Source organism: Euprymna scolopes, chromosome 5, assembly GCF_053919585.1.
Source record: "Euprymna scolopes isolate OS-2025 chromosome 5, ASM5391958v1, whole genome shotgun sequence".
NCBI lineage: Eukaryota > Metazoa > Mollusca > Cephalopoda > Sepiida > Sepiolidae > Euprymna > Euprymna scolopes.
Window position 1 is genome coordinate 169291018 of NC_136486.1, and position 16304 is coordinate 169307321.

Below are 16304 nucleotides of genomic sequence, written 5' to 3' on the forward strand. Positions count from 1 at the left end.
TTTTTACAGCCGGTTCCATGTACTTTTATTTGGGTTGATTTTACATAGATTGCAAAACTTAATGCTTTTACTTGCTGTTATGGGGTTAATGGTGAATGCTCTGACGAAATGCAAGCACTTATGCTCCCTCGACGTAAATACCCCCGACAAACCCGACAAACAGCTAAATCCAACCCCTTCACAGTAGAGATCCCTAGATGTAAGAGAGCTTTCTACTCCAGTAGTTTCTTCCTCAGAACAGCTAGACTTCCGGGTCCCTACTTCCCCAACTGTAGTGACATGCAGAAGTTCAAGTGCAACGTGAACCGACATCTTGCTGTCCAACTCCCTACACAGTACCCCTGATGCCTATGTCCCTGATAGCAGCCCCCTACAACAAAGTGGCAATGTGCCTTGTTTGGGGTGAAAATGTAAAAAAAAAATGGTAACAAGAACGAAGGAATTTTTAGAACGAACATTTCACATATATAGGCAAAAACAGGTGGAGCAATACCCTTCCTCAACGGTTGGGTGTTTGCACCCGACCGCCTTGGTCGTGTGCCAATCTCAGTGCTGGGCACCGGTACCCCATACCGGAAGTGACGCCACCAGAGGAAGTGACGTCATGAGATAGTCCATTAATCCCATGTAAAAACTATCAGCACCTCCTTTTAGGGTTTACCATCAATGGCTCGGTAAACTTTCTCTTACGGAACGACCGCCGTAGTTCAGGTGTTGGTTGAGGAGGTTCAAGATCAAAAGTTTCGAAGACAGTGTCTATCGGCTCATCTTCCACTGGTGAACTGTCGCTGATTCAATCAACATTTTTCTTAGTTGGTTCTGGTGACGTTTGTGGGTATATGTTGGTGCTTGGATGATACCGTGTCACCGACTTTCTTAGTAATTGTACCCACCTCCAAGAATGATGTGTTGTTTTTATAACTTTTGAAAAACACACTTTCCGCGCAAACATCGTTTTTACAGGCGAGACTGCTGTTGGTGTTTTTGCGTTGGTTGTAATCCTATAAACGTGTAGAAATTGTTGAAATGCTTCCTTTTTAATCTCAGGTAGTGACACTGGGAGTTCTCTGATTGTGTTGCCCATCATCGTTTTTATTTCCCCGTCCATCCAAAGAGTGGCAATGAGCATCTTCAAACGGATTCCTTTTCAATGGTATCAGCCTAGATAGGATATGCGCATGGCTAACTTGTTTCAAAGACAAGTACTCCTTAGGTTGCTTTGGTTTGGGGAATTCTTTTGTCGCGAGTTATTTTAGCTTCCGGCTTTGCAGTTTTTTTTTTCTTTTGCCTCCTTTAGCTTCCTTTTTCGATTTCTCTGTTGCTGCAAATGGGACGTTTCGTGTCTTCTTGACAGCGGGCAGAGTGTTTTCTTCAGTTCGATTCTTGCCTGTGTACATTTTCCTAGTTCCGGTGAGAATACTTCTGGAAATCCCACTTTTAACTCGTCGTTCAGTTGTTGCGCTTCCGTAGACGAGTCTTCTACCCTCTGACAGAATTTATTCATAGGTTGGTCCCCCAATTCGAATCGCTCCATCTAATCAGTACCGAACAGGTTTTCGGATGTCCTATGTACACACACTTTCACTTTTTTAGTAACATCATTTAAGGTCACCGGGAGTGTGAGCTCTCCCTCAAATTCCACTTTATCGCCTGTCACAGCTCGAGCTGATTTATTCGTCTTCCACATAGTTGGTTTCCTTAACCTTTTCCGTGTCTTAAGGTTAATGATGGACCGGTCTGATCCGAAATCCAATTGTAGATGCACAGTTTTATTTGCGATGTTAACTGTGACATATTTGCGTCGGTTCTTATCCAAATCCAAGTCGGATCTAGTCTGTCGGACGCTGTTCTTGACTTTGTTCTTCCTGCACTTGGTCGCTTTGTGCCCCTTCCTGTCACATTCGTTGCAGTACTTATGTTTGTGAAAATATTGACTCGGGCTTGTAGAGAATCCGGGTCTTTTGACTGGGTGGTACTTATAAGGTGTAGCCTGAGTTTTCTTACTTCCAGCTTTGCTTTTTCAGGGTGAGTATTTTTTCGGTCTGTAGGTCGTCCTTCTCATGAATGTTGCGCCTGACTTCTCGACATGCCTCGAGTTGTTCCTTACGCAGACTACCCGTTGACAATCCTCGGCCAATTTCTGGAGAGTGAGGGCCTGTTCGCTCTCAAGTCTAGAGAGAACACGTCGTCTAATCTCAGCGTTTTCGGATGTGACTAGACCCTACGCAAAAATTAAACACTTGAAGTCATCTGCCGAAAAGTCAGATAGACGGAAATCATCGCAGTGTTTATTTACCACGGACGCGAAGGTTAGGTAATCGTCGTCGTCGCTTTTTTTGCAGGTAAAATCACTTCCATCTTCTATGAAAAAGCGTAGAATTCGGGCTGAACAGTTCGAATAAGAGTTTGACCGCTTCAGAAAATTCCAATTCACTCATGTTCCTATAATCCACAAACTTGCTATGTTCAGTGGTCCCTAATTTCCTCAGAAGTAGGCGAACTTTCTTAGCGTTGCTCCACTATTGACAATCCACGGTGCATAGGTCCTCATATCTCCGATAGAAAGCGTCAAACGTCCTCTCCAACTCCGGTTTGTAGTTGACCGTTTCTATAGCGTTCTATATTGTACTTTGGGAAAAAGCAAAACTGTCGTCTATGTGTTCCATTCTATCGAATATTTTTAACAATAGCTCTTCTTGTCTCTGTTGTTGAAGTAACATTCTCTCCTCCAACGCTTGTTGCCTCATGAAATTGTAACTGGAGCTGTTTATCACGTTCTTTAAAATTGTCCCCAGCTTTCTGCTGCTGGTACATCTGAGCGTTGATTAGCTGTATTAATAATGCTTTAACGTCCTCCATTTTTTAATGGCTTTTTTTCCAAACGCACGAAAAGAAAAAAATATTTCCGTTTTTGACTGGAGAAGAGAAATAAAATAATAAAAAAAAGAAAATGTCTTTTCCTTAAGTGTGTGCTTATGAGAAGGTATCCAATGTATTCCTTGCTTCTTGATAAAAACCTTAGGGATAACCCAATATGAGGGTGGACAAAATAAAATTACTTGCTAACCAAAAGAAAAAAAGGAAATGTACTGTGATACAATACAGTTGCAAAAGAAGAAAAATAATTGTGGAATTGTCTGGCAATTAACCAAAATAGCTGTTTTTTTTATATGTGTGTATGGGGGAGGGGAGTTGTCCCACGCGAAAGAAAAAGTTTTTCACTTTAGAACCGACAGTTAATATTTCAGAAAATTCCACTTAATGAAAAAGTGTCTTTCTTTTAGTCCAAGTAAAACGAAAAGGGGAAACAAGAAACATTTCTCTCTCGTTAAAATATTGCATAAAGTTAGCAGCCAAAAAAAGGCAAAAAACTTTTCACTTAAATTTGCATACGAATAAACAGTCGACGAGTTACAGTAGAATTGTCCTCGCGGTGAAAATTGGGTCAACATTTTTCTCTTTTTTCCTTTCTTCTTTCAATAGGCAACCAAATTAATTTTTAAACGTTACAAAAATGCCTTTCAATTTAAATATAGAGACAAAAATATTACTTACAATTTAGTCGATAACTTTGCCATGTATTCGTTTCTGTTTTTTCTGGTTTTTGTTTTTAGGCTTTTGTTTTTAGAATGTAATTGCCAGCTGCTTCTTTTGAAGTCAATTAGATTTTTTTGTTTTTGTGGAGTAAACCCGTGTGAAAGTCGAATTCGTCGTCGCCAGTTATTATGTGGTTAAATAGGACTAAGAGCGAAGGAACACAGGACTTTTAAGAACGAACATGTATTCACATATATTACAGGCAAAAACAGGTGGAGCAATATCCTTCCTCAACGGTTGGGTGTTTGCGCCCTTGGTCGCGTGCCAAACTCAGACTGCCGGGGACCGGAACTCCATACCGGAAGTGACGTCACCAGATGAAGTGACGTCATGAGATAATGTATTAATCTTATTAAATATTACCTTCCTTCCAGTGAGTGTATATATAGACACAATTATTCTCAATCAACAAATCATTCAGTGAAATAAATGAAATGTTCTTTAAAAACATTCTATTTATACGTAAGTACGCTCCCGGAAATACATGCTTTTGGAGTTATGAAGAAATAAGAATATTAAACTGCTCGTTATTAAAAATTAGCCATTAAGGTTACGTAAGCTAATTTTCGTGGGCATTACCTACGCCCTTTCATCGGGAGGTTGTTTTACACTATTTTGTTAAGGTACCTGCATCCGTGAATGATACTGGCAAGATTGATCAGGACACTTTTCAGGTGAAATTGATTTTAACGGCATACTAAATTATAAATTAACATTCAACGGCTTCATTCCGCCAAATATGCATGCACCTCTATCAGCTTTAATAGTAATTCGTATCACGACTCGGACTACCAATCACTAATAAGGTTAATAAAAGACACATACTACACGTTTATATAAAATTTCTATTAACTAATACTTTACTTCCAATGTTTGATTATGGACACTTAAATTCGTGCGCTTCTATAAGGATTCTCTTTTATAATTATAAAATAATAAAACGCTTAAAAATTTCAACGTTATTTATTGATCACATATTTACAGAATACTTCAATTAATATTCATAGCAAAGTAAAGTTCGCCTGAAAATATTTATATTGTGTTCTGATGTGGGAGCAAATTCTCTAGTCAGCTGATGGCATTAGATGCACTCCCTATGCATTCAGGGAGAGAGAAAGAGAGAGAGAAAGAGAGAAAGAAAGAGAGAGAGAGAGAGAGACAGACAGACAGAGAAAGAGAAAAAAGGAGAGAGGAAAAGATGAATGGACAAGACGATATTACCATTCTGTTATAAGATGACGCGGTTCAGTGGATTGAGACGTCAAGTCTCTGCGGTTCCAGGTGAGCATTGTCTGAAGATTTTTTTTACATGGAGGTGACCACTTATCAAGGCTCAGAAGCCACTCGGGGATAAGGGTTATTGCGTGTACAGTAATCAATGGGATAGTGTTGTAGTATTTGTTAGTATTGGAGATTTGATAAAGTGTCATTACTTAAGGGAGCGGTTCATCAGGAATTTGTTTATGTTGGACTTGAAGACATCCAAGTGTGAGTCAGGTAAGAAACAGACAAGCGGTAGAGAGTTCCACAGGCGTGCAGCTCTAAGAAAGAAGATTTGTTCATGGAATCTACGTTTTGGTTTAGGCACAGATAAAAAATGGGGAAAATTATTGAGAGTGGTTTCAGCTAGACGGGTGTTTATCGTGAAAAATTGGCGAGGAGGGACCAGAGATTGGAGCTCAGACGAGCACTTGCCATGGAACTAACGATAAAACAATGAAGGTAGCGGTTTCAATCCTACCCATGCACGCCAGAGGAGTAGTTGCCCCAAACGTGGTGATACAACAGCAACAACTATGGAAGGCAGCGATTACTGAGGATACAGTTACAAAATCCATCATTTCTATCCGGTCACAGTTCATCACCTGAAGAAGGCCAGGGGATGAGTTTGCCGAAACGTCGTGAAGCAACAACTGCGAAGATGACGATAACAGCAAATAAAAAAAAAAGAATGAATACATAAATCAAAATCTATTTTTTATATTATAAAGAGAATTATGAAGGTTGCTGTAGAGAAGATAGCTTCCCTTTATCATGCTAGAAAATTGCTGACACGATTTTGCATCCTATATCTTGACAAAGCCAAAATTAATAGAGTATTTTTGCTACATCTGGGCTGCTGCATTTGCCATTATTCTCTCATTCTTCGTTAGGGTCAGAAAAAGAGTCTCAAATTTAGTAGATCCTGTCCCGCTCTATTAGTCAAGCTTCTATTTCTGTCCCATCGCTCTGACAAACTTATTGCACTTGTATCCACTCGACGTGTACATTCACGAGTTACCCGAAAAGTAGCAAAATCTCACCGCTCCACTGTTGAGGTCCTTAGATGCTTTGGAATTCCCTCCCTGTTTCCTGCTCATTTCACTGTATTTATCTGATGAAGTTTAAATGGGAACAGACATCTCACTATTCAACACCTATTACAATCCCAAATAGAAACCCCTTGTGTTTGACGTGGAAATATGTTTTGTGTGGGGTTAAAAAGATTAAATGAATGAAAACAAATCCCAGAAAACTAAAACTACACACTTTCGGGAGATCTAGAGTTCACGATTGGAAAAATGAAAGGGCCCCGAAGGAGAGAGAGAGAGAGAGAGAGAGAGAGAGAGAGAGAGAGAGAGAGAGAGAGAGAGAGGAAACAGTGTGTGTATGTTTGTCATATTATGAGTTTAATTGAAATATAGGGTGTACATGCTTTATATTAATAGTCATCATTTACCAAGGCCATTATCTTCTCAAGGATAAACATTTATGAGATTATTAATTGAATGTTGAACAATAAGAAGAAATGACTGTAACCGATTAATGGAATGGATAAAATTGATTTGATTTAGAAGATAACTTGATTTGTATTAAAAGAAAAACAAACAAAAAAAACGATCTTCTAGTCTGCAATGAAACAGAGTAAAAGTACTGTATTTTAAAGATCAGAAGAATTTGCAAAGAAACTCTGTTTATGAATATTCTGTTTGATTTTTGATTTTACATAGGGAGAAGAAAGAAAATATCTTTAAAGTTGAAGTAGAAGGCAAATATTTGCTGAGGGAAAGAATCCACCTCGGAAATGTCGAGGGAGTAGAGAATGATATGAAGCTGTTTGCAAAAATGCAAAAGGAACTGAAAAACTGATAAACACGACCAAAATATTCAGCTAGAGTGTTGAAATGAAATGGAAAATTTTGCACTAATAAGGATAAAAAGGGAAAAACCTGCGACATTACAGGGTATGCAACTGCCTAACCAAGAGAAGATGCGAGTACTTGGTGAAGATGACACAAATATTTTCGTATTCTTGAAGAAGAAACCATAAAATCTACAAATATGAAAAAGAAGATTTAAAAAAAAAAGAATCTTAGAAGAACATGGGAACTCTTAGAAACAATATTATACAATAAAAATTAATTAAAGGAATGGACAGTATCATCAATTAGGTATCCTGGACTATTCACAGATTGGAACACATAGGAACTTAGGTATCTTTTCAGAGGACGAGAACACTAATAAAAACGTAAAATTAATTCCACTTAAATAACAATACTGACCGATACAACGTGAAAAGTAACGATGGGAGAAGAGAACTAATCAATGTAGAAGACTGTGTAGAGAGCACATAAAAACTTGGAAAAATACACAAGTCAGAACACAAATAAATTATCACCGCATTGGAAGACACCGTCAAGAAGACAAATGCAGGAAATGATGAAACCAGAAACAAAAAGACAAGAAAAGAATAGTAGGAAGTAAAAATAATCCATGTACAATTCATAAGAATAACAAAAGAAGAGACTCACAAAAACACCTGCATATGAAAATGACACATGGACAGAGAAACAGAATCCCTACTGAAAGCCGCACAGAACAACGGGATTAGAACGAACTACAGTAGAATTATAATACATGAAATACAAGAAAACATTAAAGTAAATTTCTGCGGACAAAGACACGAGACAAAAAAACACATAGTAAATCAATGCAGCAAAAGGAATATAAGGACATGCATGAATACATAATGGACATGCTGACAAATGGTTTAAAAACAAATCAGAAACTGTACTGGAAGACGGAAACTACAAAACCCGTTGGAATATGAACCAATAGTCATTACCAGCGAGAAATCAATGTTGTGATAACGCAAAATAATTTGCAAAGATTATCGAAAGAGATGAAGAGCAATGGAAATCTGGGAAAACTTATTGTCACCCAGACTCCAGGGAATGCCACCGATTGTTGTCAGTGAGCAAAAGACTGTGTCGTGTTAGCATCGATTCGCACCACGCCAAATAGTCACGGAAGATAGAAAAGACCGAGAAGAGAAAGCAGTAACTAGAACTCTACTGGATGAATTCGAAGAAGGCTGGGACTTTGTGGAGGCTTATTGTCATGCAAATTAAAGTAGTGGGCAATGGTCGCTTTCAGCGGGAAATCAATGGCAAACGACTATAGCGATAACGCAAACTACTTTGCAAAGGATAACGAAATAGGTTGAGATTATTGGAAATCTGGAGAGACTTGCTGTCACCTAGACTCCAGACAGCATCGCGGGTTGTTTATAGAAATAAACTTTTCATAATTGCATGTGAAAATTTGTAGTGTGTACAATAAGAATAATAATAGTAATGGTAATAATAACAATAATAACTATAATAATAACATAAATAATACAATAATAATAACAATAGTAATAATAACAATAATAATGACAATAATAATGATAATAATAATTACAACAATAATAATACAATAATCATAACAATAATAATAATAACAATAATAATTATAATATTAATGATAATAATAACAACAGTAATAACTATAATAATAACAATAATAATACAATAATAACAATAATAATAATATCAACAATAATAATAATAACAACAATAATAGCTACTTATATGATGTCATGTTATAATATACACACTATGTTTTGGACAAAATCTCGTAATTAAACGGTATATTGTCTTTTATAGATAATTTCTGGAGATGGCAGTAGATGACTGATGTATAACACTGGTAGAACGAAAACCAAAATAATTAAAATAAGGAATGAATTCATTGATAAAAAAGGGAGACGTGACTCATCCTTGTCCATATACAATAGCATCGGATGTTATCGAGTTTTAATGATTAACTCCATGTCGTCTACGAAGAGAGTTGCCGATCCCAAGGGATGAAACCGTCACTGCGTTTCCTCTTTCCTTTCTCGATGCGAGCAGTAACGCACGAGCAGTTTCGCGATAAAATAAAATGTTATCTTTTTTTGGACGGAAGCCAGTTTTCCATCGAAGAATAATTAATGCGTGTATAATTTATGCATACTCGGACATGTGCATATTCTGATATGAAAATAATAGAACACACGGATTTTGTAAGCATTTGCTTTAAAATGTGTAATTATGGGAATCATAAGGTTGCACTACCGAATTTGCATGGATTAATAATAAAAAATATCTTAAAAATAACATGAAATAGAATATCATGCACAAAGAGTTACAAAAGTAATAAGTCTTTAAAAGTTGACAGGATATTTGAGTGACATTTGATGAAATAATTCGCAGAATATGGTTCGATGATATTGCATGACTCATGTGACTAACAAATAAAGGGTTCAATCGAGGCAATAGTTCAAAAGAGAGACGTAATAAAAAAGCATAGTTAATAATAATAATAATAATAATAATAATAATAATAATAATAATAATAATAATAATAATTCTGATTTCGTTTATCAATGTCTCTCTGGAAAGGGAGGAGATTCATTTTCAGAGGATTTCCCTCAATCCCGGCTTCAAACCAGGAGCTTCAAAGGTCAAGGGTTTTCCGAGGGATGTTGGTGGTACCTATAATTGCAGAGGTCTGAAGGCCGCCTAAAACATCGAGGATTTGTAGTTTTTTTTTCAATTGTCCTTCCAGACGACTTAAGCCATATTAATAATAATAATAATAATAATAATAATAATAATAATAATAATAATAATTGGATTTATTGAATAATAAAATAATAATAATAATAATAATAATAATAATAATAATAATAATAATAATAATAATAATAATAATAATAATAATTAAATGTATGTAAATACTCGTAAAATTATAAAAACGATGATTATAGTTATCATTTTAATAAGCACTCCGGCTATGGATCAAAGATTAAACCATATTGGAGGCAGCATATCTAACGATAGTAAGTAGCTGATCTCAAACAACAGCAATTTGAAATACCTGGTTGCCATTTGGCGGTATTTAATGACCTTCTATGGGCAAAACTTGGTCATTAGCCCAGGTGAACATTTCTGCGATGGTATCTCAATAACAATACCAGGGAAGGAAAACCTTAAACAAACCATTCCTTATATTATTCAAATATGAGTGTTCAAAACTATCAAACTGAGAACGACATAAATGTTAGACTACGGATAACATCCCTGGTTGGCTGAGAAAGGGAACTAAAGTCCTGATTCTAAAGAATAAGACAAAAATGGATGAAGAAACAAACTTTAGACCAATCACTTGCCACTCAGTTATGTGGAAACTTTTCATCAGCATACTGTCTGAAAGTATCTAGGATCAGCTTCTGATCGATAAAATGATGCTAACAAATTGCAAAAGAAGATCTACCAATCTTGTCATGAGTTGGGTAGACTACAAGAAGGCATTCGACATGGTTCCACATTCACGGATACTCAAGCGTTTGAAATTTTTGGAATAGCCCCTAACATCCGATCATCTATAAAAAATAGCATAAAGAATTGGGAAACCAATTTACTTCAGGAAATGTTGTATTAGGCAAGGTGAAAAGTTAGAGAGAGATTCTTATCTAGAGTGATTATCTTTCTCTCTGCATTTTGTCTGCAGCTTGATCTCGTTGACATTTCTTTTGCAGAATATAAAAGCAGGATATGTATTCGGAAAAGTACTTCCTACAATCAAACATCTACTATTTATGGATGACCTTAAAGTTTTTGGAAAGAATGAGAATCAGCTTGATGAACACGATCAGATTATTTAGTAATGACATAAGGGTAGAATGTTGCATCTTATAATGTGCTGAATTCTTGTGATAAAAAGAACTTTCAACAATAGATTTGATAAAAAATGTTGACACCGATAATAATAATAATAATAATAATAATAATAATAATAATAATAATAATAATAATAATAATAATAATAATAATAATAATAATAATATGCATTTTGGTTCCAAAATTCATGACACTCCATTAGGAGGCTAATTCAAAACCCTCAAAAGATATATCTATGAAGCAGATGTGCCAGAATGAATGACCAGAGGTAAAGGCACTGATACAAAAAGGCACAGAAAAGGCAACCCCCCTCCAGGAACTACAGCCCTAAAAACCTGCTTTGTAACTATATGAGAAATCTTACCAGCACAACTGAGAGAGCAATTTTACTACGGACTCATTTCCGAGAAACAAAAATGATTCCGGAAATGAAAGAGAGAGGTAAAAAGTAGATACATAAATATAGCTTTAGCAAGAAAGCTTACGGCAGGATCCTTTAAACATAGATAATAGAATAAATTACGGCAGGATCCTTTAAACATAGATAATAGAATAAATTACGACAGGATCCTTTAAACATAGATAATAGAATAAATTACGACAGGATCCTTTAAACATAGATAATAGAATACTTGAGGATGTACCAAATACCAAATATGATTATCAATCTTATTGAAAAGACAATGGGGACCATGCAGATTTGAACTCTACTACTGAGGAACAATACATAACTGAGATAAAAATGCAAAAACGTATTTTCTATCGCCACTTCAGTTCATCATAGCTATTATGCTTCTAAGCAATATACCAAGGAAAATGCCAGACAGAGTTTACTAATACTGATGTATATGGATAGCCTGAAACTTTTCGTAGAAAAAAACTAGAAACGCTAATAAATACAACCAGAATCTTCAGCCAGGATAACTGAATGGAATTTGAAATGGAGAAATGCGCACTGCTAGTTATCAGAATGGGAAAACTGAAGGCAGCGGAAAGCATAGACCTACCCAACCGAGGGGAGATTATTTTTTACACAGGAATCACCACTTATCAAGGCCCGGAGGCCACTCGAGGATAAGAGTTAATGGGTATACATTGGTCAATGTGATTATAGCGTAGAGAACATAAGATTATTCTCAGTGAAGATTCGCTGGTGATGGCCTTTGTGATAACTAGTGCGTTGAAAATAATAATAATAATAATAATGATAATAATAATAATAATAATAATAATAATAATAATAAGAAGAATGAAGAAGAAGAATAAGAATAATAACAATATAATATTACTATTAATAATAATAATAATAATAATAATATTAATAATAATAATAATAATAATAATAATAATAATAATAATAATAATAATAATTGAGTTTGCTTGGGAACTAAAGGGAATATTAAAAAATAATTGTAAGAGCCCTAGAAACAGACCCACATAAACTGGAAAAATGTAGGAGAAATCAGACTAAAGGGGAAGAGTGATTAGGCAAACTAAGGCAATGATCAAAATAGCTAATATCTAAAGGAAAATCCGCGAATGCAGAAACCATAAAACTTAAGCTATTAAGTTATAACCACGAATAATCCACATCGAAATTGCAACAGAAATAAAAACAAAAAATAGTGGGAACATCACATCAACACAAAAAATTGCGAAAAATCTTATAAACTGTGGTTTCCCCTACCCCCCAATAATCTGCCTCAGCTGATACAACACAAAATAGCTATCAAGGGTCGAACAAGAACAGCTTTAATTGGGCCTCCGTGGGTGAGTGCGAAGTTATTACCAATTTAAAACCTAATAAAAACTAATGGTAAATTCGAGTGAAAATCAATGGAAAGTGGCTGTTGTGATAACGCAAATTAATTTGCAAAGCTTGTCAAATAAAGTGAGAGTACTAGAAATACCCGGAAGACTCCAAGGAACAGACTAGTTATTATCAGTGAGTGATTCTTTATGATGATATGTGTGAGAACTCTAAGTTACTACTACTACTACTACTACTACTACTACTACTACTACTACTTTATTGATAATAATACTAAGTATAGAGGATTTCAATGAAGCTGAAACTATCGAAAATCCCAAAATATACCTTTTTAGTCTCATAGCGGAATGGTAGTGCACAAAATGAACGTATCAGAAAAGGTAGATAAATAAGAGAGCGAGGTTCATGGAACTTCGCAATCAAAAGAGATGAAGGCACTCAGACACAAATGAGGCAAATTTGACAATTTCCACACGCGGGGTGAATGTAAAATAAGAGCAATTAGAACCCTATTTTCTACTGTGAAGATATCGCAGAAGCAAACGTTAGTTACAAAATTTTATTACATCGAGTGGATGACGGATATTAAACGGTGATTGTTTTAACAAAATCAAGTCAAAACTAGAGAACCTGTTATAATAAAAAAAATTAAGACAATTGTTGTGATATAATGCAAGTATGCAGATGATTACATGCCAATCATATTTACCAGGAAAATAAAATAATAATTAAAGCTACCAACAATGTAGGATGCAACGGATATTTTGTTTAGTAATTGCTCATTAATTAATACATTAATATGATACATATTGTAGATTGTTTGAATTATCGAATAATAGCACTTCTGAAAAATAAGTATTTTATATGGCAATCTCAATGAGAACAACACCTGGAAATATCATGCAACGTCTCTAAATTCACCAAGAAATAAATATCAAGTCTATCAACTCTTCAATCAACTTCACCAAGAACAATTAGTTAAAAATTGAAGTCGTTGTAATAATTTTTGATTTCTCGATTGTGACCCTGGCGACGGATCATATAATAATATGTCGATTATGAGATATTGTCATTGAATAGATTTGACTTAAACACGCTTTATCACGCAAAGCAATATAATGTACTCAATACCAATTTAAAATGAAAATAGTGGCCACTTATTCGAATTCGAACAATTGCAATATTATAGATAAATCTACAGAGAAACATGAGATTTAAACGCGATTAGAAACAGTATATAAAACTACGGATCGCTATGCACCACCATCATCGATACTTAACTACCAAGGAACATATTGTAATCTAGGATAAAATTGCAAAAATATTTTTACACCTGTGCGATTGAAAAATGAAAATTCTACGTAAAAACCAAAAAGATGACATTTTATATTAAAACTTAAACTAAAGTGAGAATCACGTATGAAGACATGTATTGACACGTAGCAGATATGCGTCATAACATGACAAGTGTTGACACGAAGCAGATATGCTGATGAGATCTTTTTCTTTTTCTCTGGACTGCAAAAATGTGCAGCTATGTTGTAGGATAGTTGGTTCGGTTTTGGTTGGTTTGGTATTTTATGTATGTATGATATGCTAAACAATGCCATTATCGAAAGAATTGTTTAATAATAAATGATGTGCACTAGTTATTTCTGGCTGCTTTTATCTCTATTTACTTGCGTCTTTACGAAGACAAAGTTAGATGCATAGTCTGTTTTTAACGTAGGTAAAATTCAGCTCCCAAAAAAGGCATTCTAAGTTAGGACAAAATTTATCTGAGTCTAGGGCAGCATCGGCTAAGCGTAGAATCAGATTAAATAATACACTTTTTTCCTAACCAAAGATCAAGCAAGTTTGAAGAGATCAACTCGCATCACAACAGAACAGCAAGGAAGAAAGGCAGGAAAAGAAAATGAAGATGAAACTAGAAAATGAATTCCTAGTATATGCTAGTAAACCAACAACAATGGCGACGTTATGAGCCGCTGTCCAGTTAATCTACTGGAATAAAAGCACCTGTTATGGTAACGCTACAGAAATGGAAGGTAACGAACCAACTTTTCCTGTTTGCGAATGTGTTATGCTTTTTTTACAATGTTCGATAAGATTTCAATCACATGTACGGCGATATATATATATATATATATATATTAAGTGAGAAATAAATTTAAAATTTACAGTATAGTTTTATATTACACAAGAATAAAAAAGCATTGGAAATGCAAAAGGATATAGGGATGGTATGCCAAAAAGTATACAAACAAGATAGCTATGAATGGCTAGGCACATGGAAATAGAATTGCATCCTATAGCTTTTCTCCAATCTTCATTCCGTGCCATCATTACGGTTGTAAAAAGCTATAGGGCTATACTTTGGATGCAATTCTATTTCCATGTGCCTAGCCATTCATAGCTATCTTGTTTGTATACTTTTTGGCATACCATCCCTATATCCTTTTGCATTTCCAATGCTTTTTTATTCTTGTTAATTAGTATTTTTACTTACAGTCTTATTTTTAAACTTACATTCATGATAGTATTGTCTTTTTTAGGAGGCGGCTCATTGCCGCCTCCATTAGTAGCAGGTCGCTTCCTGCTGGGTTTTAGGTCTTTGGGTTTTGGGCCTTAGGAGTTGCCTCTTGGTCCTCCATCGGTTCTATATTACATAGAGAGTGCTACCGCCTCTCTGATAAAAAAGTTAGAGTATTATAAAGTTCTAAAATGTTAATACCTTTACTATTAAATTTTTCTTGGTTCATTCTTTGGCGTTTTGGCAAGGTTTTGGCAGTTTTTGATATTTATATTTATAATAGTTTGTGCATGAGGCAGCTTTTTTCCCCTTCGGATCCCTGTTATACCGTGCTTTTGAGTCAGCACGTGAGGCAGCCTTCTTTTTTTCTGGTTCTTTATTATAAAGAGCACGTGAGGCAGCTTTTTTCCCTCGGAATCCCTGTTATACCGTGCGTTTGAGTCAGCACGTGAGGCAGCCTTCTTTTTTTCTGGTTATTTGTTATAAAGAGCACGTGAGGCAGTTTTTCCCCTCGGGATCCCTGTTATACCGTGCTTTTGAGTCAGCACGTGAGGAAGCCTTCTTTGCCTCAGGTTTTGCATGATACTTAATTTTTATTATTTCAGCATTTTTCTGATAGTATTCTTTTTGCTCAGATAATACCTTGACTTTGTTTTTTTCATGGTCTATATTTCTCTGAGCTTTTTTACTACGTGCTGACTTTGGCATTTTTTATTAAATGTAAACATATAACACTTATGTGTATCTTACTATAATATTACTTATCTTATAGCAAGACAACTCTCGTAGAATTGAGATACTGCCCCGTCACCAATAGTTAAAGTGTGGAACGGTATATACACCAATAGTGTAGTTGTTATCTTTATATGAAGTCCTAATCAGTGACAGTGTGAGGTTACTTGGTTAATTTATTGTAGTTTATTTTTAGAAAACTTACTTGTTTTTATTAGTAGATTGTGTATAGTAGCCACAATATCTAGTTATTTTTGTGGCTAGGGCTTGGATTTTGATTCTTTTTGGTCAGCTTCCAGTGAGTTCTTAGAAGATGACTTTCTTGCAGTTTCTTTTGCGGTTAATTTAACTTATTTCCTTTGGCGTTTGGTGAGTTCTTAGAAGAACTGGTCTGATCTACTTTTCTTAGCGAGCGAAGAGATTCAGCTGCATTTAACAATGGTTGCTATAGTGTATTTTTGCGCATGTGTGAGAATTTCAAGTTTTCTCCTTATTTTTCAATAGTTTGACAGTAGTCATGTGTCTTTCTGCCAAGAGTGACAGACGTCAGTGTTAGCCGTGATCGTCTAGAGGTTAGGACCCCACGTTGTGGCCGTGCTAACTTAGGTTCGAATCCTGGTCACAGCATTGACATTTTGTACAT